The sequence below is a fragment of the Oncorhynchus clarkii genome, chromosome 30 (genome assembly GCF_045791955.1).
Source record: "Oncorhynchus clarkii lewisi isolate Uvic-CL-2024 chromosome 30, UVic_Ocla_1.0, whole genome shotgun sequence".
Taxonomy (NCBI): domain Eukaryota; kingdom Metazoa; phylum Chordata; class Actinopteri; order Salmoniformes; family Salmonidae; genus Oncorhynchus; species Oncorhynchus clarkii.
In genome coordinates, this window is record NC_092176.1 from 11,193,383 (window position 1) to 11,219,426 (window position 26,044).

General features: G+C 41.6%; 1 pseudogene; it reads right to left on the bottom strand.

Annotated features, from left to right (window-relative positions):
- Positions 1–3,381: 3,381 nt before the first annotated feature.
- LOC139390237 (keratin, type I cytoskeletal 18-like) lies at positions 3,382–18,403 on the bottom strand (annotated as a pseudogene).
- Positions 18,404–26,044: the final 7,641 nt, after the last annotated feature.

Consider the following 26,044-nt stretch of genomic DNA (forward strand, 5'->3'; position numbering starts at 1 on the left):
AGGGCAAGAAGGTAGAGACAACAATACATCACACAAAGCAGCCACAACTGTCAGTAAGAGTGTCCATGATTGAGTTTTTGAATGAAGAGATTGAGATAAAACTGTCCAGTTTGAGTGTTTGTTGCAGCTCGTTCCAGTCTCTAGCTGCAGCGAACTGAAAAGAGGAGCGACCCAGGCATGTGTGTGCTTTGGGGGCCTTTAACAGAATCTGACTGGCAGAACGGGTGTGTATGGGTAGGATGAGGGCTGCAGTAGATATCTCAGATAGGGTGGAGTGAGGCCTAAGAGGGTTTTATAAATAATCATCAACCAGTGGGTCTTGCGATGGGTATACAGAGATGACCAGTTTACAGAGGAGTATAGAGTACAGTGATGTGTCCTATAAGGAGCATTGGTGGCAAATCTGATGGCCGAATGGTGAAGAACATCTAGCCGCTCAAGAGCACCCTTACCTGCCGATCTATTAATTATGTCTCCATAATCTAGCATGGGTAAAATGGTCATCTGAATCAGGAATAGTTTGGCAGCTGGGGTGAAAGAGGAGCGATTACGATAGAGGAAACCAAGTCTAGATGTAACTTTAACCTGCAGCTTTGATATGTGCTGAGAGAAGGACAGTGCACTGTCTAGCCATACTCCCAAGTACTTGTATGTGACTTCCTTAAGCCCTAAACCCTCAGAGGAAGTAATAACACCTGTGGGAGGAGGGGCATTCTTCTTACCAAACCACATGACCTTCGTTTTGGAGGTGTTCAGAACAAGGTTAAAGGTAGAGAAAGCTTGTTGGACAGGAAAGCACATAATTAACTGAGTTTTGGTGACAGTCAGGTTCATGTAATAACGCCTTCTTATACCTTTTTAGGAAGAAATATATGTTATCATTTGAACGGCACCTGTTTGCTAATATACTGTATGTGTGTCTTTCTAGTTTTTCCACCGGCAGACTGCAATGTGTTTTATTTGTTGGCTTCATAGGCTATTTTTAGTTGGCAATGGCAATAAAAGTTACTATTTATGCTTAGTATCATTTTCATTTAGATTTGAATAGAATTTTGATGAACCACATCAATGATTTTGAGATAAGAAGACGTCATTCTAAATTAAACACGGAAATGTGCATATGAAAACCATAACTGGCATGCAGATCGGTAGGAATGGTAAGATACATTTACAATCCACATGAGAAAGTTTGCCGACTCTTCATGTAGCCTATTACCTGTTTGATAATATACTGTAGGCGTGTCTTTCTATCTTTGTCTGTTTACACCTGCGCGCGTGTGTGTGTGTGTGTCGGAGTGTGCGAACATACCTACGTGTATGCATGCTTGCGTGTGTGACCTCATAAATGAATGCCATGAGTAACCACAGGCCCCCCATGACATTGTTTTAGCTTCCATTCAATTGTTCTCAAAAAAGTATGACTGTACGACAAAGCCATTCATAAACTTTTGTTTGGCATTTAACTCACATTGACAGTTTAAAAAAAGAATAGAACATTATGTTCAACATGGATATGACTCACATGAGTCTATTTATGGTGCTGCTATGCCCCCGATAGTTTCTCATTATCCTGCCGCACGAAGCCCTCCTAGTTCACCACCGACACTATGTCATAGTCTTTGTATTGTGAAAATGTATGTCAGGAGCCCATTGAGTCATTCAACAATATAGAGAACATGAAAATTAATATTTAATATTGTCAATAGACTAGATTCTAAATTACTATTATGACATCAGCATACATACTGTAAATCTGATGGATTATCGGTAGAGATTAGCATACTGTTACATAGTGTACTTAAGGTAGATACACTATATATACACAAAAGTATGTGGACACCTTCAAATTAGTGGATTCGGCTATTTCAGTCACACCCGTTGCTGACAGGTGTACAAAAACCGAGCACACCGAATGGCGCAGTAAGAATGGCCTTACTGAAGAGCTCAGTGACTTTCAACGTGGCACCGTCATAGGATGCCATTTTCCCAACAAGTCAGTTCGTCACATTTCTGCCCTGCCCCGGTCAACTGTAAATGCTGTTATTGTGAAGTCGAAGCGTTTAAAACCAACAACGGCTCAGCCGCGAAGTGATAGGGCACACAAGCTCACAGAACGTTGTCGCTGAGTGCTGAAGCGCGTAGCGTGCAAGAATCGTCTGTCCTTGGTTGTAACACTCACTACGGTGTTCCAAACTGTCTCTGGAAGCAACGTCTGCACAATATTTGTTCGTCGGGAGCTTCATGAAATGGGTTTCCGTGGCCGAGGAGCCGCACACAGCCTAAGATTACCATACTCAATGCTAAACGGCGGCTGGAGAGGTGTAAAGCTCACCACCATTGCACTCTGGAGCAGTGCAAACGCGTTCTCTGGAGTGATGAATCACGCGTCCCATCTGGCAGTCCGAAGGACGAAACTGGGTTTGGCGGATGCTAGGAGAATGCTACCTTCCCGAATACAAAGTTTGGTGGAGGAGGAATAATGGCCTGGGATTGTTTTTCATGGTTCACTGTTCCAGTGAGGGAAAATCTTAAAACTACAACATACAATGACATTCTAGATGATTCTGTGCTTCCACCATTTTCAACAGTTTGGGGAAGGCCCTTTCCTGTTTCTGCTTGACAATGCCCCTGTGCACAAAGCGAAGTCTAAGCAAGGTTTCTGCCTCCCTATTATTTTCAGTTCCAGCTTCTTCTATCATATGGTTTCCAAATAGCCTTGTTTCACCACTGTGATAGGGGTGAAAGCATTAAGATCTACAACAATTCTCTAATTTGGTGGGTAAAAGAATGTACTTGTTATGCTGACCTTTTTTTATATAATCAAACTGAGTTCACATTTTGCATGAAGTTGCACAGTTCCAATTCCATGTGTTTACATGGGATTTGGATAACAAAATGTATGCAACTATACTATAGATACATTTTGGTTAAGAATGTACAGTTAAAGCTACTACATGCCATGAAGTCAACTAAATGTAAAATAGGAGGATGTTGAAGGGATCTCTCATACCCTCCTGCTCACATAAAAACATACACACTTCTAGTCCAGACTTAGGCTCACCTCATCACCAATATTAAAGCACACAAAAAAACACCATTAAAGATGCAGGAAATCTGTTTACTATTTCTCAAATAAACCCCAAGATTTTATGTTCCCAATATTGATTATACGTTGACCCCACACATTTTACAACAGTAATCACACTAGTTTACAGTTACTGTATGTCCAGAGACAGGTGGTCAGACATCTCGTTGGTCGACTCTCAGACCGTCCTTAGTCAATGTGGCTAGTGAATAAAAAGCTATCTTTCACGTGTTTCCAACCAGAATGGAGGTCCAAGGCTCTGTGTGTGTGATGATGATGAAGATAATGTAGATAAACTAATGGAGCTGATGAGCTAATTTCTTGCTCTCCTCAATCTGCTCCATCTCGCTGGATTCGTCCACTACCCTGCGGTTGATCATGGTCTCAGTGAACCTCCATTGCGGAGGCTGCTGGATGGCACAGTCCAAGAAGAGGAGGGAGGGGGGGGGGGGAGTGGCAGCACAATGCAAGTCTCTCCAGAATGCACTCTTTCCCGCCAATTTGTGCACATTCATTGTTTCATAACTTTATTGTGTGAATTGTTTGTGTTTGATTCTTAGTGTATATCAATGCCCCATTACATATATCATCACCAGTAGAACATTTACCCTGAATTCCTAATCCACAGTACAAATGTTTGTTTCGTGATGTCTGTTAATGCGTTCAATATATTATTATTCCAGTCTTTTACCGTTCTTGTTGTCAGAGTGGTCACGTTGTTTGCAGAGTGCACAACATATGCTACACTTGTGAGAAACACGTTTTGGTTTATTTCATTCTATTTACAAGTTGTCAATTTAGTCATTGTCTTTTGTTTGGAGCTCTCCTGTCAATGTTGAGTAAAGACACGCACCTGATTACGCATATAAATAGGCCTATAGGATACCTGGCCTGCGCGTAAATGTAGGCATATAAATGTGCCCATTTGGGGACCTGATAGTATTTCTGATTGGCTTAATGCACCACCACCAATGAGCTGTGGAGCTTCTCAAAGTAATGTTTTCTTCACCTCAAAACAGCAAGCAAACTAAGTCTGTTTTTTACATCCATTGAGAATGACACTAATTCCTCAATGTAGGCTATTTGAAAAATCTTTCCAGCTCTCTTTCGATAACCACTCAGCTGAAAGGGGGAAAAATGACAGTGGAAACATAAAATAGGCCTACCTAATTACTACTTATCCCTTGCGCAAATAGTGTCCTACTGTGTGTCCTCTGTCAGGCGCTCACTGGTGCAGGAAACTCTGAGGGCCCAGAATATTTGATACAATGTTGCAAGGAGCTTCAGGCCAGTTGCAAGGAGCTTCAGGCCAGTCCCAAGTTAATAGTTGATACAATGTTTCAGGTTTGATGCAGACATGCCATGCATAGTCAATGTGATTTATAGGATATTTATTTTTAACAGGATATTTTCTACCTGCAGGCTGCAATGTTTTTATTTGTTGACTTTATAGGCTATTTTTACATAGTTGGCAATAGAAGTTAGTATTTATGCTAGTATCCTTTTCATTTAGATTTGGATATAATTTTGATTAAACACATTAATGATTTTGAGATACGAAGACGTCATTATAAATTAAACTGGTCCACGAAAATGTGTATATGAAAACCATGAAAAAGAAAGAGAGCCGCACACTCTAGGAGCTCAGATGCAAAAATGCAATTACCAACGTTTCGACAGCCAAGCTGTCTTCATCAGGATATCTAGAGTGTGCGCCTCTCTTTTATTTTCAAGTTTTCTACTCCGCTAGCCAGCACCTCGCCTAAATAGGTGTGTGTTTCTTTTTCTTCTAGATTATATGAAAACCATACCTGTCATGCAGATCGGTAGGAATGGTAAGATAAATTGACATTCCACATGAGAAAGTTTGCCGACTCCTCAAGTAGCCTATTATCGGCAACTTCAGGAGAGTAATGGCAGAATCTGTGAAAGCCAGTAGGAGCAGGAGGAGGGTTAGGGTTGTTGTCCTGTTGGAAGGTGAACCTTTGCCCCCAGTCTGAGGTCCTGAGCTGGTTTTCATAAAAAATCTCTCTGTACTTTGCTCCGTTAATCTTTCCCTCGATCCTGACTAGTCTCGCAGTCCCTGCCGCTGAAAAACATCCACACAGCACGATGCTGCCACCACCATGCTTCACTGTAGGGATGGTGCCAGGTTTTCTCCAGAAGTGACGCTTGGCTTTCAGGTCAAAGAGTTCAATCTTGGTTTCATCAGACCAAAGAATCTTGTTTCTCATGGTCTGAGAGTCTGAGAGTCTTTAGGTGCCTTTTGTCAAACTCCAAGCGGGGTGTCTTGCCTTTCACTGAGGAGTGGCTTCAGTCTGGCCACTCTACCACAAAGGCCTGATTGGTGGGGTGCTGCAGAGATGGTTGTCCTTCTGGCAGGTTCTACCATCTCCACATAGGAACTCTGGAGCTCTGCCAGAGTGACCATCGGGTTCTTGGTCACTCCCTGACCAAGGCCGTTCTCCCTCGTTTGCTCAGTTCTGTTGGGTGGCTAGCTCTAGGAAGAGTCTTGGTGGTTCCTAACTTCTTCCGTTTAAGAATGATGGAGGCCACTGTGTCCTTGGGGCTTTCAATGCTGCATACATTTTTTGGTGCCCTTCCCCAGATCTGGGCCTCGATACAATCCTGTCTCAGAGCGCTACGGACAATTCCTTCGACCTCATGGCTTGGTTTTTGCTCTGACATGCACTGTCTACTGTGGGACCTTATATAGACAGGTGTGTCCCTTTCCAAGTCATGGCCAATCAATTGAATTGACCATAGGTGAACTCCAATCAAGTTGTAGGTACATCTCAAGGATGATCAATGGAAACAGGATGCACCTGACCTCAATTTCGAGTCTCATAGCAAAGGGTCTGAATACTTATGTAAATAAGGTATTTTTGTTTTGTATTTTTTATAAATTTGCTAAAAAATTCAAAAAACCTGTTTTCGCATTGTCATTATGGGGTAGTGTGTGTAGATTGATGAGAACATTTTTTATTTTATACATTTTAAAGTCAGGCTGTAACGTAACAAAATGTGGAAAAAGTCAAAGGGTCTGAATACTTTACGATCGCACTGTAAACACATCTCAATGGAATTGAGTTACGATGAATGTTGTCGGAGTGTACTTCTGACTACACCGAATCACTATCAGTCGATACTTGTAAAAATGTCTATTATTTAATGCTTATCTGGTCTGTCCTGTGTAACTGCAAACATTTCTTTGGATGCTTCAATCCATAATTTTTTATTTAAAAAAATATGGATTCCAACTCCCACTGATAACTCTATAACAATCAAGACAAGCACAGGTACACAGTAAGTCATAAATGGTTTATATTTCTAAAAGTATCTAGTGGTAGTGGATGTTTGAAGTTGTTAACTTCATACTTGATTGGATAACAGTGGATTATGCGACGCAATTTGACAGACGTCACAGAATGACGTTTTTTTTACGAAAACTACAGATTGCAGCACCCAAAGAAAAGCTCACAGTTAAACAGGACAAACATAGGTACACGGTAAATTTTTTTTACAAGTATCGACTGACAGTGAGTTGATGTAGTTGGGGTACACCACCCCGACACCCATCGCAACGCAACTCCATTGAGATGTATATATGGTGGAGTTGATTTCTCTCAGCTACAATTCACCAAGACGCTGATTCCGAAATTACTAATACCAAGAAACATAAACCTACACCAATATCTTATTGTATCCATTTTCAGAAAAAGTGAGGGAATGAGGGAATGTTAATCTGCATACTAATTATGTCGGAGTTTAAATCTTAGCTGAAAAAATATAAATATACAAATATTTAAAATAAATAAGACAACCTGGTCTCAGAGCATTTCATTTTATTCTGTAGGGAAATCTGAAACACGCCATTAAGTATATTTTACATTTTGTATGGTATGTATTAATTTGTGATGTCCAACACCCATTTCATATGATATGTTATGAATTACAATTCGTATGATATGTTACAAATTTGCAAAACGTACAATATGTTAGGAATTCTAGCTAATGTTGGCTAACGTTAGGCTAAAGGGTTAAGGTTAGGGGAAGGGTTAGGTTGGCTAAGTAGCTTAAAAGTAGTTGAAAAGTTGCTAATTAGCAACCGTATGACTTATGTAACCATACAAAACATATCATACTAATTTCAGTGTTACGGATTTATTTTGAGTATATTACGTCTAGTCTACGACACCAGGCTGAAATAAAGGGACTCACACTTCCTCTCCATCCAGCAGCCGCCTGTAGGTGGGGATCTCCAGCTCCAGGTTCTGCTTAATGCGGAGCAACTGTTCATAGTCGGTCTTGTTGCGTTGCATGCCCAGACACAGCTGGGACAGCTCCTCCTCCAGCTGACACAGAGTGGCTTGCAGACGGTCCATCCCCAGAGCATATTTATGGCTGCTCCCTTCCAGGTTCCCCTCCAACACACCCTCCTGCATGGGGACAGACTGGACAGGCCACGGCAGCGAAGTTAGCCTTCTGTGTTTAGCTAGAAGTTGAAGTCGTCACTAACCTATGACGCTAGTGTTATACTCAGAAATGGTAGCAATGTGATAGTTGCTTACTACTACACCACTCATCACTTGAATGCTAATGTTGTACACTGACATGGCTGCCAAATTGTTGTGGCTTGTTAAACACCTAGCTCATGCACTGACACAGCAATCAAGTCACTGTAGTAAACACCTGGCTCACCACTGTTCAACCTAAAAGGTTAATATCAAAATCAAATGAAAATCGGGTGAAATTCTCATGCTCCAAAGAGAAAACAAGACACTCACAACCAAGGGAACAATCCACGATTCCAACATGGATGGACTATTCAGGAAAAACAGGGTGATGAAGGAGTCGCTACTAACATACATGGTCGTAGCATGCGTGAAAATATTTATTTTTCTGGGATTCCTAAGGACACATCCAATAATCCAGTGGGCGCGATCAGAGAATTCATGCAAAGACTGTAAGTAAGATGGCTTTCCACTGAGTACACAGACTTGAGCTCAGAGCGACAAGACCAAGTGTCCCCGACCGATCATCGCAAAATTTGTACACTACCAACAAAAGGAGCTGATCAAAAGCAGGGGAAGGGAGCTTAAAGGGACCAAATTCGGTCTCAATTACCAATTTCCAAGGGAGATAAACGAACATGCCTTTATCATTATGGACAAACTCTTTATAGATGGACAACTATTCCGAGACAGCTCCATAACACCATGGCTGTACTGAATTCTACAGGGACTTCAGTTTATGAAAAAAAGAATGGGAACTGTAAAAATATCTGAACATTATGAAGTGGATATGAACACACACATACTCAATTACTTGCTTGCTTACACATATGGACTTATACATACACACCTGATCTCACTCTCTTCTCTCACTTTTCTCTTCTCTCCCCCTCTGTCGAGAACTGTTTTATAATTTAATGTGTTTATTGTTTGTCTATCTTTTGTATGTATTTTGTCTACAAGTTTATATATGTTTACAACAAGCAAGGGGGAGATATCAGAATAGGGGCATTGGTGAATAATAACATATTGTACGGAATACATTTGTACTGTAGTGAAGCCGTCTCTAGAGTAATGCAAGGTCTCTTTCATGATCATGTGACATGTCAATTGCTATGGAAATGCTGGGATGTGTTTTTCAAACATGTTAAAGGTAATTATGATGCAACGTTAATGGTGATACGATATGGATTACAATTATCATCATGAATATTAAGGATATACGCACTACATGTTACACACAGACACTCAACCATGCAAACTGGCAGCGTTATTATTTATTTGGACATCACACATTATAGTCTTACTCTTAAGACTATAATCGTCATCGTACGCACAATAAAAGTCATCGTACACACTCTCACTAAATCACATCCAATATCATACACATCCCCCTACTCAGATTTAGTACATACATAATATCTTGTCTCAATTTTCTAACAGGTGTGGCATTGGCTCACAGGCAAACAGGCAAGGGAATAAAACAAATACTGCTAGAACCTATTTCTTGAATTCTAAATATCAGACATTTGAAAGCTCTAGTTTTGACAGTCATAATATCTCTGATGGCAGGACAAGCACTAATTATGGTCAATTTAGACTGAGAATAATATCTAGTTATTGTAAGGGGTGAAATAAGTATAGCCAGTTATAATTGTAATGGTTTAGCAGCTTATAAAAAAGAAGATCAGTCTTTACATGGCTAAAAGAAAAGGAATATAACATATACTTACAGGAAACTCACTCTACATCCTTAGATAAAGTTGTGTGGAAAAAGGAATGGGGTGGTGAAATCATTTTCTGTCATGGACAAAGGAACTCAAAGGGTGTGATGATATTAATTAACAAAAATGTCGATCTGAATGTGCAAATAGTCAGGAATGATTGGAAAGTGGATCCTTTGGAATATGAAAGTGGACGAAAAAGAGATTTTGCTCGTTAATCTATATGGTCCAAATCAGGATGATCCATACTTCTTCGAAAACATTTATACCAACTTATTGAACTTAGAGGCAACAAAGGTTCTAATCATTATGTACCTCAATGGACCGTAAAGGTAATCACTCTACAAACTATCATCACTTAAGGAAATCACAAACACATTAGAAATAGTAGATATTTGGAGACTAAAAAAACCTGACCTAGTGAGATATACATGACTTAATCAAGCTAGTCGTCTTGACTACTTTCTTGTCTCTTTCTCTCTTGCATCAAAGGTTAAAAAAGTTTTAATAGGAGACAGAATACAATCGGATCATCATCTAATTGGCATTCACAAAACTCTTATAGATTTTCCACGTGGACTGGGATATTGGACATTTAATCCAAGTTTACTGGAGGACAACTTATTTTTAACTAAGACAAAATAATTTATAACTGAATTTTCCCAGTTTAATATAGGTTCAGCAAATCCCCTTATTGTTTGGGATACCTTTAAATGTACCTTCAGGGGTCAATTCAATATTCATCAATAATAAAAAAGCAGTTTCTTGCTAAAGAGACAAGGGAACTCCATGAACTAATAGTACAGGTAGAGAGCAATAAAAACGATACTACAGAGATACAAAATAAGTTAGAGGAAAAACAAAAAAAACTTGAGGAACTTATTCAAGAACGATCTAATGTAATCTATTACAAAAATAAAGCAAACTGGATGGAATATGGAGAAAAATGCACAAAATTCTTCCTGAATTGTGGAGTGCTCACAAATTCATTGTGAGCACTCCACAATCAATTTCAATAGAAAACTTTCAAAAATAGACAAGATCCTGCAACCATGAGAGGTAAATACCTGTCTATTTATGGATAAATTGCCCTGATTAACTTCTTAGTCATATCTCAGATTACTCACTTACTTATGGCGCTGCCTACTCTGATGATTCGTTTTTCAAATTATATGAGCAAAAAATATTTTGCTTTATCTGGGACATTAAACCAGACAAAATAAAACGTGCATATCTATATAATGAATATAATAATATATATAATGAATATGAATTGGTTGAGTTGAGATTATTAAATATAAAACCACTAAACCTCTCTCTAAAAGCTTCACTCATTCAAAAGTTTTATTTGAACCCTAAATGGTTCTCAAATAGATTACTAACAAAAGCTCATCCATTGTTTAAAAACTTTTTTCAAAGTATCTCTCTTTTTCAAACAAGAATTGCAAAGGTGGCTACAATTTCAATTTCATCCCCCTGAAAAGATTGAACAAATATTACAACAAATATTATGGCTGATCCCAAATGTGCTGGTTGATAAAATACCTGTATTTATGGGAAAGATGTTTGAAAAGGGTATTTTGTTCTTAAATGATATTGTAAATTGGAATGGTAGAGTTATGTCCTTCATGGAGTTATCAGAACTGTACGGGAAGATCTGCTCAATCCAAGAGTACAACCAATTGATTACAGCATTACCCCCAAAATGGAGGAGGCAGGTGGCAGCGGGAGGAGGTAGGGAATTGGTCTGTCTGCCCAGTATGAAGGATCCAAACTGGCGCAGGAATAAAAATAGCCTAAATAGGAAAGTATACCTGTTTCATTTGAGGTCCAGGATATTGACAACTTTACAGCTTGCAAAAAAGTTGGGAAGTGATTTTTGATGTACCGATTCCATGGTACAGGGTGTATGAGTTGATACACTGCTCAAAAAAATAAAGGGAACACTTAAACAACACAATGTAACTCCAAGTCAATCACACTTCTGTGAAATCAAACTGTCCACTTAGGAAGCAACACTGATTGACAATACATTTCACATGCTGTTGTGCAAATGGAATAGACAACAGGTGGAAATTATAGGCAATTAGCAAGACACCCCCAATAAAGGAGTGGTTCTGCAGGTGGTCAGCTTCCTGGCTGATGTTTTGGTCACTTTTGAATGCTGGCGGTGCTTTCACTCTAGTGGTAGCATGAGACGGAGTCTACAACCCACACAAGTGGCTAAGGTATTGCAGCTCATCCAGGATGGCACATCAATGCGAGCTGTGGCAAGAAGGTGTACTGTGTCTGTCAGCATAGTGTCCAGAGCATGGAGACACTACCAGGAGACAGGCCAGTACATCAGGAGACGTGGAGGAGGCCGTAGGAGGGCAACAACCCAGCAGCAGGACCGCTACCTCCGCCTTTGTGCAAGGAGGAGCAGGAGGAGCACTGCCAGAGCCCTGCAAAATGACCTCCAGCAGGCCACAAATGTGCATGTGTCTGCTCAAACGGTCAGAAACAGACTCCATGAGGGTGGAATGACGGCCCGACGTCCACAGGTGGGGGTTGTGCTTACAGCCCAACACTGTGCAGGACGTTTGGCATTTGGCAGAGAACACCAAGATTGGCAAATTCGCCACTGGCGCCCTGTGCTCTTCACAGATGAAAGCAGGTTCACACTGAGCACAGTGACAGACGTGACAGAGTCTGGAGACGCCGTGGAGAAAGTTCTGCTGCCTGCAACATCCTCCAGCATGACCGATTTGGCGGTGGGTCAGTCATGGTGTGGGGTGGCATTTCTTTGGGGGGCCGCACAGCCCTCCATGTGCTCGCCAGAGGTAGCCTGACTGCCATTAGGTACCGAGATTAGATCCTCAGACCCCTTGTGAGACCATATGCTGGTGCGGTTGGCCCTGGGTTCCTCCTAATGCAAGACAATGCTAGACCTCATGTGGCTGGAGTGTGTCAGCAGTTCCTGCAAGAGGAAGGCATTGATGCTATGGACTGGCCCGCCCGTTCCCCAGACCTGAAACCAATTGAGCACATCTGGGACATCATGTCTCGCTCCATCCACCAACGCCACGTTGCACCACAGACTGTCCAGGAGTTGGCGGATGCTTTAGTCAGGTCTGGGAGGAGATCCCTCAGGAGACCATCCGCCACCTCATCAGGAGCATGCCCAGGCATTGTAGGGAGGTCATAATGCACGTGGAGGCCACACACACTACTGAGCCTCATTTCGACTTGTTTTAAGGACATTACATCAAAGTTGGATCAGCCTGTAGTGTGGTTTTCCACTTTAATTTTGAGTGTGACTCCAAATCCAGACCTTCATGGGTTGATAAATTTGATTTCCATTGATAGTTTTTATGTGATTTTGTTGTCAGCACATTCAACTATGTAAAGAAAAAAGTATTTAATAAGAATATTTCATTTATTCAGATCTAGGATGTGTTATTTATTTTTGAGCAGTGTATATAAAACAACGCAAGATTCAAGACTCCATGCTTTTAAGCTCAAATTATTATATAGAATTCTTGCCACCAACAAAATGTTGAATATTTGGGGCATAAAGTCATCGAAGCTCTGCAGATTTTGTTGTGAGGATACGGAATCAATAGACCATTTATTTTGGTATTGCCCTCAGGAAGCCTGTTTCTGGTCTCAGGTTCAGGAATGGCTGAAAATGCATAGCATTGATCTAAAATTGACCCTAGAAATAGTACTGTTAGGAGATCTGGAGAGACCGGGTCAGTCAATTACTAATATAGTAATACTCTTAGTAAAAGTATTTATCTTCAACTCTGTGGATTCTATTCAATTAGTTAGATTGAATTTGTACGATAAACATCATAGCATAGTGAAAGATATGTGTTGCGTAGAAACCCGAAGTGGGTGGCCAGCAGAGATAGATGGGATGGGCTGAGGGAAGCTGAGGGTTGGGATGTGAAATTGGAGACAAGTGGGAGGGGAGTTGCTGTGTGAGAGATTGACCATCATTCTAAGATAAAAGTAAAAAATGGTTTGTTTTTTAAAAGTCAAAATAAAACAATAAAAAGTCTGTTTGAATGACATTGAGGGGCAGTGTTTTCCAACTAACGCCGGTTTGCTTGAGGCTGATGCTGTGCAGGTGTTTGTACACATGCATATACACACACTCTCATTCAAATTAACATATACTAGAACACATACATACATGTAGTGACAGACATGCACACAAACATATACAGTTGGCATTGCTGTTAAGATTTTAGTTGTCCTTGATGTCCTTTGTTTTAAATGTATTATTTTGTTTTATTATTGTTTTTGCATTGTTGTTTGCTGTTTTCTTCTGTCTTTTCCTTTTTTTCTCTTTAGTTCATTCGCTTGGTTGTTGGTGCATTGGGAGGTTCTTGGGGGTGGGGAATGGAATTAATTCTTTATTTTTCTTCTTGGGGGGGGGGGGGGGGGGGGGGGGCTGTGGGAGGGGTCTCGAATGGTTGAGAGACAGCTATTGGGGAACTATGGGGGGGATCTTGGAGGGTTTGGGTTCACATTTTTTAGCCTGCTGGTAGATTTGTCAACGTGCCCTTGAGCAGGGCATTGACCCTGGATGCTTCTGTGTGTCGCTCTGAATGGGAATCTGTTGGATGACTGGTATGATGTAGTTGTTGAGCGGCTTCACTGCAAGTATATTGTATGTTTCGGATATTCAATAAATATATATTTTTAAATGCAGTTCAAAAAATAGAGTTAACAAAATATTTACTAAATAAAAAAAATCTCATTAAAAGTAACACAATAAAATTAGAGGCTATATGCAGGGGGTACTGGTACCAAGTAAATGTGTGGGGGTATGGGTTAGTTAGTACATAATTTGTACATGTGGGTAGGGGTAAAGTGACTATGCATATATAATAAACAGCGAGTAGCAGCAATGTAAAAACAAAAGGGAAGAGGCCTTCCTCTGACACTGCCTAGTATATACAGTACCAGTCAAACGTTTGGACACACCTACTCATTCCAGGGTTTTCCCTTTATTTGTACTATTTTCTACATTGTAGAATAATAGTGAAGGCATCAAAACTATGAAATAACACATATGGAATCATGTAGTAACCAAAAAGTGTTACATCTAAATATATTTTATATTTGAGATTATTCAAAGTAGCAACCCTTTGCCTTAATGACAGCTTTGCACATTATTGGCATTCTCTCAACAAGCTTCATGAGGTAGTCACCTGGAATGCATTTCAGTTAACAGGTGTGCCTTGTTAAAAGTTAATTTGTTCGTTTGAGCCATTCAGTTGTGTTGTGACAAGGTAGGGGTGGTATACAGATGATAGCCCTATTTGGTAAAAGACCATGTCCATATTATGGCAAGAACAGCTCAAATAAGCACAGATAAATGACAGTCCATTATTACTTTAAGACATGAAGGTCAGTCAATCCGGACAATTTCAAGAACTTTGAAAGTTTCTTCAAGTGCAGTCGTAAAACCCATCAAGCGCTATGATGAAACTGGCTCTCATGAGGACTGCCAGAGGAAAAGAAGACCCAGAGTTACCTCTGCTGCAGAGGATAAGTTCATTAGAGTTACCAGCCTCAGAAATTGCAGCCCAAATAAATGAGTTCAAGTAACAGACACATCTCAACATCCACTGTTCAGAGGAGACTGCGTGAATCTGGCCTTCATGGTCAAATTGCTGCAAAGAAACCACTACTAAAGGACACCAATAATAAGAAGAGACTTGCTTGGGCCAAGAAACACAAGTAATGGACATTAGACCAGTGGAAATTTTCCTTTGGTCTGGAGTCCAAATTTGAGATTTTGGGTTCCAATTGCTGTGTCTTTGTGAGATGCGGTGTGGGTGAACAGATGATCTCTGTATGTGTATTCCCCACAGTAAAGCATGGAGGAGGAGGTGTTATTGGGTGGGGGTGCTTCGCTGGTGACATTGTCTGTGATTCATTTAGAATTCGAGGCACACTTAAAAAGCATGGCTACCACAGCATTCTTCAGCGATACACCATCCCATCTGGTTTGGGCTTAGTGGGAATGTCATTTGTTTTTCAACAGGACAATGACCAAACACGCCTCGAGGCTGTTTATTAAGGGCTATTTTACCAAGGGAGTGATGGAGTGCTGCATCAGATGACCTGGCCTCCACAATCCCCCGACCTCAACCAAATTGAGATGGTTTGGGATGAGCATAGTGAAGCAGAGTGAAGCAAAAGCAGCCAACAAGTGCTCAGCATGTGGGAACTCCTACAAGACTGCTGGAAAAGCATTCCAGGTGAAGCTGGTTGAGACACATAACCTTTCTACAATGTAGAACATAGTAAAATAAAGACAAACCCTTGAATAAGTAAGTGTTCCTAAACTTTTGACTGGTAGTGTATGTCTGGACAGAAGGGGTGTGTGTCTGGACAGCTAAAGGTTATGTGTTTGGACTGAAAGAGGGCGTGTATGGACAGAAGGGGGCGTTTGGACAGCTGGAGGAGAGCTGCAGTACCTGCTTGCGCAGACTGTCCAGTTCCCCCTCCAGAGCCTGTAGGAAGCTGCATCTCTCGCTGAGCTCGCTCTGAGCACAGTGCAGCACCTCACAGCTCTCCTTTACCTCCAACTGCACTGACTCCAGTGGCAAAACACACACATTCATCATAAGTGTTTATGCAGTAAACAATCAGGCTGACACTGAAGAAGTATTCCATTGCACCAGCAGTGTTGCGTACACAAAGCAGTCATGAGTACATCTACCCACATACAGTGCAATGTACACAAATACAGACAATTTACTGTAGAATACTTCTACTCAGTCTTAAGAGTGATATGCTCCTGAGCTCAGCTGAGATCCTCATCATTACCATGCCATACTTCTCACTGACCTTCTTCGGGTACCAGATCTCTGAGTCCTCCTTGTTCTTACGAGCAATGCCCTCATACTGGATCCGCAGCTCAGCCATTATGGCTTCAAGATCTGGGCCCTGGGCCGCATCCACCTCCACCTGTTCGTTGGTCATACAGGCCTTCATGGACCCCCTTTCCTACAGGCAAACGAGAGCATGGTTGAGGTCAACTCCATTTCAATTCAGGCACCTCAGGAATTCAACTGGAATTACAAGTGAAAATAAACCCAACCCTGATGGTAAGGCGCATGCGTAGTTGGCCACATTCTGGACACCACGCATGGCTGTCTAAACACGCTCTCTGTGCTTGCGTGATGTGTTTGTGTGTAAGTGCACAAGTCTGACCATGGTATCTACAGACAGAAACTACACTGAGTACAGGGTCATTTTACTCACAATCATATTTCAGTGACATTCAACATGCCTGGGGGAGACAAACTGTACTAAATTGAAATATTTTTACATTTAAAACACAAATACCTCTGTTACGAAAAGCACGATTTGTCTATAATAATAAACATAATTGTAAGGTAAAAAATATGCCATAGGGAAATACCATATGAATCCTCATGTTTTTTTGAGGATGTAATTCATATTTAAGAGTATGTGCAATGAGACAATTCAACTCTGTTTCCTGCAGCGACCCTCCACTGAACCAAAAACTGTTTGACAATGTTTGAGGTGATTAGCTTGATGTGTAAATACTCCTCAGTAATAGGTGGACCTGTTATGACTTGACCTTTGACCCGTGCAGCAGAGCTCTCACCTCATCATGATTCTTCTTGAGGAGCAGAGGTCCTCCTTCAGGCTGTCCAGATCTCCTCTGAGGGTAGCTATGATTGGGACGTGGTCTGACCTGGCCATCCTCAGAGCAAGACAGTCCCTCTCTACAGACTGGCACAGTGGGGCCTCAGCCTCCCATCTAAACAGATGAATGGTAACCGAGACATAGACACACTCACATATGTACACAGGCAGGTACACGCGCGCGCACACACACACACACACACACACACACACACACACACACACACACACACACACACACACACACACACACACACACACACACACACACACACACACACACAACCCTACCTTGGTCAACAGATAAATCGCCACATACTGTGAACATTGCTGCATTCCAACATTTGACTGTATAAAATCAGTACACTGTGAATACTTACAGACCTCGACACAAACTGTACTCTGGTGCCTTTTGACTTGTGCTTCACCTTGCCAACCGCAGATACCTCTGAAACGGATGTCACCTTGATCCTATCTATCATGGCCAGTGTGAACTGATGGCCTCCTTTCTGTCTGAGCGCTGTGAGAACAGGCTCTTTTTTTCTCAGCATGACAGAGAGCTAATTTATCCAAAGTGCAATGCAGTTTAGCACTCCCATGTGAATTTCTCAGACTGGGAGGCAAAAGAATAGCCCCTCTAAGTTGGCACTCACTTGACCCTGAATCCATCGGGGGCCAGCTTGGCATTGTCAATCTCCAGCATGATGCGAGCATTTTCCAGGTTCTTCTTTCTCACCTGAGGAGTAGCAGGGAGGAACATATTTACTTTAAAGTTGGATACTAAAGCACACAGGCACACATATGTAAGTGTCCCATCGCAGGAAAGCGAAGACGGATTGAATGTAATTGTGAAAGAAAAATGTTGAGGAACACAGCAGGGCGCATACATAAGACGTTTATGGAACAGGTCTACACAAATGTAAACAATAATTGTGTGTATTGTAAGCTATAATGGTGCACAGTTACTGACTGGCTGATTACATACATTTATCATCACGGCCATGTGGGCGCTGACCTTCACACCAATGGCGTGAGCTTGGGCCATCATGCCCTCGATATCGTGACCTTTGGGCGTCCGCTACAGCATCAGTGGTTTGATCTTGAACTCTAGCTCAGCGTTGGGTTGCTCCAGGGAGCACACCTTGTTCAGGTAGTTGGACAGCAATGCATGGTTTCGTTGTCGCTTGCGCCCACACCCATGCCATTCAGGGAGGAGAGGGTGCCCAGGACATTGAGCCCATTGCCCACAGAGAGGGAGTGGGTGAGGGACAGGGTGCTGACGGAGGACAGGGAAGACAGGGGCCTTGGAGTGACTTCGGTCACCACCGCTGTTTCTCAGAGACATGCTGGAGAAGGAGCGATGGCAGACAGTAGCTGCTTAAGGAGAAAGTAGAGGCCATGATGTGTTTCTGCTGCGCTGAGGCAGAGTGGTGGAGAGGGTAGAGATGTGTCAATTGTCACTAACTGGCCAAGCTGCAAAACCAGAAGTTCTACAATTTCTCTCGTAAAAATCTGATTTTAAACCTAACCACAACCAACATTACTAACCAGAGTAGAGGATATGAGAATCCTCAGGTGAGCTGGGCTGTGTCACCGATGGACTGGCTCAAAATATCTGTGTATAGGGCAGAGCCACCATGGATGTATCCAATCAAAATGATCCACTGCTAGAGTGGAATGGAACACCCTAGAGCAGTGTTTCCCCACCTGGTCGTTGAGTACCCCCAAAACCGTACACATTCATGAATCATGAAGCCCTCGGTGAGTTGAATGAGGTGTGTTTGTCAAGGGCTACAACTTAACTGTTGGGGGTCCCCAATGACTTGGGTTTGGAAACACTGCCCTAGGGGGGGTGGGGGGGGTGGGGGGGGGGGGTGACAAATTGGAAGTGTCGCCACAATAGATTGCATACTGTATATCATTATTGAAGTCCCCTAAAATATTTTTTCATCGCATCTCTTCTTTCTTAGCTCAATCACCAGTTACCAAATATGGAGGCTAGCATAACCTCTCATCATCACAATGTTACAACACCACCAACTGAACAAGTATGACACAAATATATAAATACAATAGACGTATATTAATAAAACTAAATAGCACACACACTGCACAGGGATTCCTGTTGAGCCTTAGCACAATACAGAGAAACATAAAACAACTACTTTACCTGAGGATGGGCTGAGGGCTGAGGGGCTAGAGAGAGATGAGGTGGAGGACAAAGGAAAGAAAGGAAAAATCCCTGAGAAATGCTACCGGAGGTGGGCAGAGATTGGAGGTTGGGTTGGAGCTAAACTCTGGCTTACAAACACACGCAAACTGGACCTCAGCATTGCAAGTGTTGGTTTCGGTAATGTCTATCTGTGCCTGTCTGTAGTCCTTACCGTTGACATCTAAAACCTCTCAGAATGAACAACATCTGTATTAAACCATTTTTAAAAAAGTGGTTATTTTTTAGTCACATTTGGGAAGAAGTGAATAACCTTGAAGTGGTTCCCGGGGGCATCCATGGACCACATGAGGAAATCTGAAGTCACGAGCAATAGAAAACAAAATGGTTGGGATAATTAAGATGTTAAGGTTACTGGTTACATTCTTACAGCTGTAGTCTGGACGATCATAAGTAACAGTCAACACCTAGACACTGTGTGGAGACAGACCTATTTACATATCCAATATGCAAAGTTGATAGGCGTTGCTTTTGACTTAATTAAGGAAAGAGTGTCACTCAGTGGTAAAAAAGGGTCTATTGTATTTATGGGCAGATATATTCCTTTTCTGAAATAGCTAAACTGATTTTGATTAATTAGATGCATTTTAATTAAACAATTTAGTGTAATATAGAAATCAAATACTTTGTAGGCCTAATCATATGTAATTAACTAGAAATCAGACACTGATTTCTAGGGGAGAGTGGGGTAAGTTGAGCCAAATGGTTAGTTGACCCACTCCTTGTTTCTAGGAAACCATAACATAATGAATCATGTGATCAAATTAGTAGGAAGAGGTCATCATTTCATAGAGTCTGTGAAGGAAGAAACCACATGGATAAAGTGGTAAGCAAGTTAGGTCCCACATTTTTTTTTTCACCAAGTCAAATGAATGTATTGGGTTAAGAGGTTTCATGATACTTCCATCTACACCAGAGTAGATTGTTTTGACATTGTTCTATACATCCGTTGGGGTCTCTAGGAGCTACAATATGAGGTCCTAAACCTAGCCTGAAAGTGAATCCTTGTAACTGTGTGGACTAATTTAGTCAAAATGTTTGCCTTGGGGTATGTTGAGCCAATGGCCACCAAACCCCATACAAATGTTACATGCATAGTATTTTTGCAATGTGTCATGCTCGGCTATGAAAAGCCAACTGACATTTCCTCTTGATGTGCTGACCTGTTGCACCCTCTACAACCATTGTGATTATTACTTGACCCTGCTGGTCATCTATGAACGTTTGAACATCTTAAAGTACGATTTGCCCTTAATGGCCATGTGCTCTTATAATATCCACCTGGCACAGCCAGAAGGGGACTGGCCACCCCCCAGAGCCTGGTTCCTTTCTGTGTTTCTTCCTAGGTGCCTGCCTTTCTTGGGAGTTTTTCCTAGACGCAATGCTTCTACATCTGCATTGATTGAGGTTTGGGGTTTTAGACTGGGTTTCTGTACAAGCACTTAGTGACATCTACTGATGTAAAAAGGGCTTTATAGATACATTTGACATGAACTCAAGATGCATTTTTATTGTACAGAGCAGACATCATCATGCCCCATGTATACACATGTAAACAAGGTTTAGACCCCTTGAGGTTCTTGAGAGAGCAGCCAAGGAAGTGAGAGAAGGGAAGAAGTCCATTCAAGCAGCAGCAAGGTATATGAGAAATAGATTGAATGACACCGAAGAGGTAAATTGACAAAAAAATAAAACTAACACGTACCTGTCACAAATGACAACGACTCTTGCTAGAGACTGCCATTATTTTTTATATTTTGTATCCGCAGGTCTTGTTATTTTATTACATGCCTGTTTAGAAGTGCCTTTTAATCACGTGTGCTGTGTTATTTACAACGATTGCCTTTTACTTAACTTCTGACATTCTAACGTGTGAAATTGAATTGCAAGCCCAAAATTGACATGGACTACATTGATTTGAGACAGCTGTTGCCAATTCCCTATCACCTCCTCCCTCCCCAAACTAATATCTAAACACGCCCCAGAACTAGAGTTAAAAGGAACCGGAACTTACCTTTGGCACGGAATTTGGACCAGAGACCTCTCGGCCAACAAATGGCCACCTTGTTGCGTCTGCTCGCCTGCTTTGGGATAAAGGCAAATCACAACACTATCAATAGCACTAAGGAAGGTGCTATTTTCTAAATGTGTGAGGGACTCCAATTGTTGGCCAGTACATGCTTTAACTATATGTTTTGTGTCCCCCGTTACTGCAGACATCGGGGACACGCCCAGATGCAAATGTGAGAGGCTACACCCAATGCTACAACCCAGCAGGCCCGGTGCAGAGTGAGAGAGAGCCATGCAAGCAGCCACCGACAACTGAGCCAGGCTACCAAAAGCTCAACTCCTACAACGCTCTCTGTAGCACTACTAAAAAAAGTGGTTATTTCCAGCATATGAGAGATTCCAGTTGTTAGCCAGTACATGTTGTAATTGTAGACACGGGAGACACGCCCAATGCAGCTGCGAGAGGCTACAACCAACGCTACCACGTTAACGGGCTCGTGTGGACAGCGGGACAGCCGGTGACCAGCCTGCCCTGCTCAGGAGGTAGAGCCGAACGAACCTTGCTGGGAAAGAGCCAAACCAACATTGGCCACCGCTCTGTGAATCAGCTGGTGTTTGACTTTGCTCATAGTTAGCCTATAGCCCTAAATCCTAGCCCATTTTTACATAATGATATTGTTTTATGTAGTGACATTGTTAAAGCTGAATTTATAATAAAGAACCTTTGCTTGTACTTTGGCCAGTCTCTGGTGGTTTGCCGTGGGATTTTGGAACTCTGCATTTGACATACCTGTGCGAAAGAGGCTATGATAGGCACACAGTGATATGAAGTCTGAGCTTGCAAAACATATCAAGAATCCCGTGGACCAGTTTCACTGGCTTAATAGCCTCATGCAGAGAACTTGACTATGAATTGGCACAGCGGATCAACGTCCCAGACAACTGGTCAAGAAATGGAAGGTTAAGTGATATTGAACAGATCTATGTCTGAATGTAGGCATACATTTAAGATTATACAATGCACCACACCCACGTTCCATTAATTAAACTTCGACCTACTGTCACAGGACATCACGCACTTAACCCGAGGTCAGCTCAACCTACCCTGTCCCTATGCTCAACTCACCCCATACCAAGAGACCACTTTTTTTGGAAAAGCTATGTTTTCAAAATGTATGTTTACATGAATTCTGATTATTTCCAGGGATACACATCCTGAAATACATGTAGATATCTTTGTTAGAATACTTCCCTTGACGTGATACTGAATGAAAAAATGAAAAATGTCTCAACTTACCCCACTCTCCCCTAATTCTGTCTGAGAGGGCAGGGGTATATTCTGTAAGCTAAAAGGCTGTTTGGAAACGTCTACTCCCCAGTCTTCCAGATGCCTGATCCCCGGTCCCTGCCAGAACAATACAATTCAGCAGCCACAGCCGGGATGATGCTTCCAAGATGTTACCAGTGAATTATAGGGTAATGAGTGTAGCCAATCATTAATCAAACTCAAGTACTGCTTTACAGTTGTAAGATGTCACCCTGATAAATAAACACATTTTTGACTCACGCTGAAGTTTCATATTTATTTTTGCAAAGTGGAGGGTGGGCTTTGAGCCAAAGTTAATCATTTGTATTAGCTATTTCCTCAGTTTACCTCAGGGGTAGGCTACTCCTCATGTTGAATTCACATCTGTATGGTTCTTAGTGTAGTACTGTGTGCTACTGTAGGAATCGAAGCTTATGCTATTTATGTTCTAGCATTTAGAATCCACTGTGTACAGTCTAGATTTTTAGAAGATTCTCACATTTCTCCCTTATTACAAAAATGCACATGCAAATGACTGTAATACCGTTCAGTATTTTCTTAAAAAACTAACTCGACGTAATGTCCATAAACATGATGCTCTTGGCCTCAAAGTGAAGTGTTTCTCTCAGCACTGCTCTGCTATAGACCGTTGTGGTCTGGTTTTCAACCACTAGCCCTCAGCCAGCTAGTTTGGGTTTCAAAATAGAGAGTGCGGTTAAACTTCCTTCATGAAGACATTTATTTTGTCTTGTCACAAAAGCAACAGACGGATAACGCTACATGTCAGAAATACCTTAAATACGAGGTTAAAGTGCAACTATAGTGTTCCAACAACAACATTTCTCTAATGCTTAAAAAAAAAAGCCACAATCAACCCATATTTTGTGTTGAACTTGCATGACTGGGAATCTCCGTATTATTCTTGATATCCGGTGTGAATACTCTGGGGAGAATGACAGAGAAGCCTTTTAGCGAGGTCAACAAGTTGAGGTATTCAGAGAAAAATGTACTTGCCTTTTTACTAGCCCACAGTATTTCATCGTCAGTACCTATGCTAGATAGTCTAAGCCCTTCTGGGAGCATTATTCCCGTTTCTGTCATTTGTCTCTGTAACTTCATTGTGATACACCGTATGGATGAGGCTTTCTCACAACAGAAAAAAAAGATGCACATACAAAAAAAAAAGCAGGCAGAGAATGAAAATGAGACTTCAGAAATAAACGTTGTATTCGGAAGAGGAGGAAGAGGAAGATTCTCTTAGCACCCGTCAGCACACTTTTGTTGACTGTTGCGAGAGCTGTTGAGTGCTGCTGATCAGTATGATGATGAATAGCAGGAGCAGTGATGTGATGTGAATACGCAGCAGAGCAGAGACGAGAGGTACTGTAGATGTAATTGCTCATCAGGGGAGCTACGCTGTAATTCTGAAAGAGGAATCCTGCAATCAGAGGCCTATTCATTAGCACAGGGGCCTCATTTCATCTGTAAACACTTGAGCCCGCCAATCACAGGGCAGACGTATGACATTATGACAAAAATGAGAGTTCTAACTACCAGAGATGCTTGTGCATGGAGAACCGTGGCTCTAAAACCTCTATTCTGTCTGCTTCATGCTTTCATGCTTTTAGAGAATTTGATTTGACAAAAAAAAATCTAATTTGCGTTTATATCTCATTTAGTTGGACTGTAGCCCAGAATATGCCTGATTGATAATCATCTGTTTATTATTCTACACAAAGGCAGTTCTTTGCATGAAACAAAATGAAAAGGTTGTTTCACAGATTACATCTAGTAAGGTTCAAGAAAGGCAAATCAGATAGATATAGCTGATAGCATTGCTTATTGGTGGTGTCTCGCAAAACCAGTCACGTCGAGGAATTAAGATTTATTTTTCATTTTTTACTTGGTTTGATTGTAAAAGCATAACCAAAAAAGTGACTTTGAATATAATGTAGAGACAAAGTTATACCATTTTTATTTAAAAATAATAATTATTGAGTAATTACAATGAATATTAAAGTTCCAAACTGTTCAACTGTTGTACCTGACTGTTCTTCTTGCCCATCTCTCTCTGTAATCGACCACAGCTTGAGATTCCGTTTCCTCCTCCTTGTCTTTGTTTAGATGTGTCAATGTCCACTTCGTTGCTCCACTGATGTTGGGTGGGTTTCGTATCTCCCCTGAACCACACCTGGCTCAGTCAAAGCATGCCCATCTCTAATTAAATCTTCAATAGTCAAATCAGAGCACAAGGGAAGCCATTGTTGCTGCTTCTAGCTACAATATATACCCCTCTTTTTACTGTAGCTCTGGTTTCTGTGTCCCTCCACACACAGTGTCACTGGGTCAAGAAACATGCAGTCATGTATCTAGCATTCTTTGTCTCCTAATGCAGCAAGAACGTGTTCTAGGTAGAAGTTTCCCATAAGCATATATCTAGGATCAGCTTACTCTCTCAATCCTATACCTAAACCATTAGGAAGGAAAATGCTAACCTGACCTTAAATCAGTGTCAAAGGGAAACTCATCGACTCCTACTCCCAAGAGCACCAATGGTCAGTTGATTGCTTGGGATGATGTGGTTATTGGATGTATGCCCTCTTGTGGTGAAGAGTGGTCCTTCTGTGCATGCATGTGTAGGTTGATGCCACTAAACACTGATCTAAGGTCAGTTATGCATTCTCCCCTTCCTAATGGTTGAGGATTGATTGAGTAAGACTACGCTGATCCCAGATCTGTGCCTGCAGGAAACTTTGATAAAAGAGGGCCGGTGAGGCTGGATGTATCTTCATTTCAATTGGTCCTATTGGCCTTTACCAATTCACTTAAAACATTTGGAATCCTTGAGATTCTCAAACAACAGACAGAAACCTTCCAGTACATCCTCTTCTTGGTCAAACATACTTTGCTGGTGCTGTCATGCATCAAATTCAAAGCACATGTCCCTTCATTGAATGCCAACAACAAGATTCTTTGATTTCAAGTGAATTCCCTCTGACAGAATTATAGAGAGAGAGGTTGCGACTGGGATGCCAGATATGTGAGCTCCAGACAGAGATGTCTGTTGCTGATATTTTAGCATGGACTGATTGTGGTTTCCATTTGTTCCACAGTATGTGGCAAGAGTATCAGAGCTGTTTAGTGGGAAGGGATTTAACTATAGTGTGTGTGTGTGTGTGTGTGTGTGTGTGTGTGTGTGTGTGTGTGTGTGTGTGTGTGTGTGTGTGTGTGTGTGTGTGTGTGTGTGTGTGTGTGTGTGTGTGTGTGTGTGTGTGTGTGTGTGTGTGTGTGTGTGTGTGTGTGTGTGTGTGTGTGTGTGTGTGTGTGTGCGTGCGCGTATGTGTGTGCGTGTGTGTGAGGCCTGTCAGAGTATTGTTCCTGTCTCACTTTCATAGCATATGATAAGACCTGTTTAACTCAATGCACGATTTCACAAGAATTGTGATTATGTGAGCTGAAAACACTGTATGTAATGAGTCTGAATAGGCTTGTTAA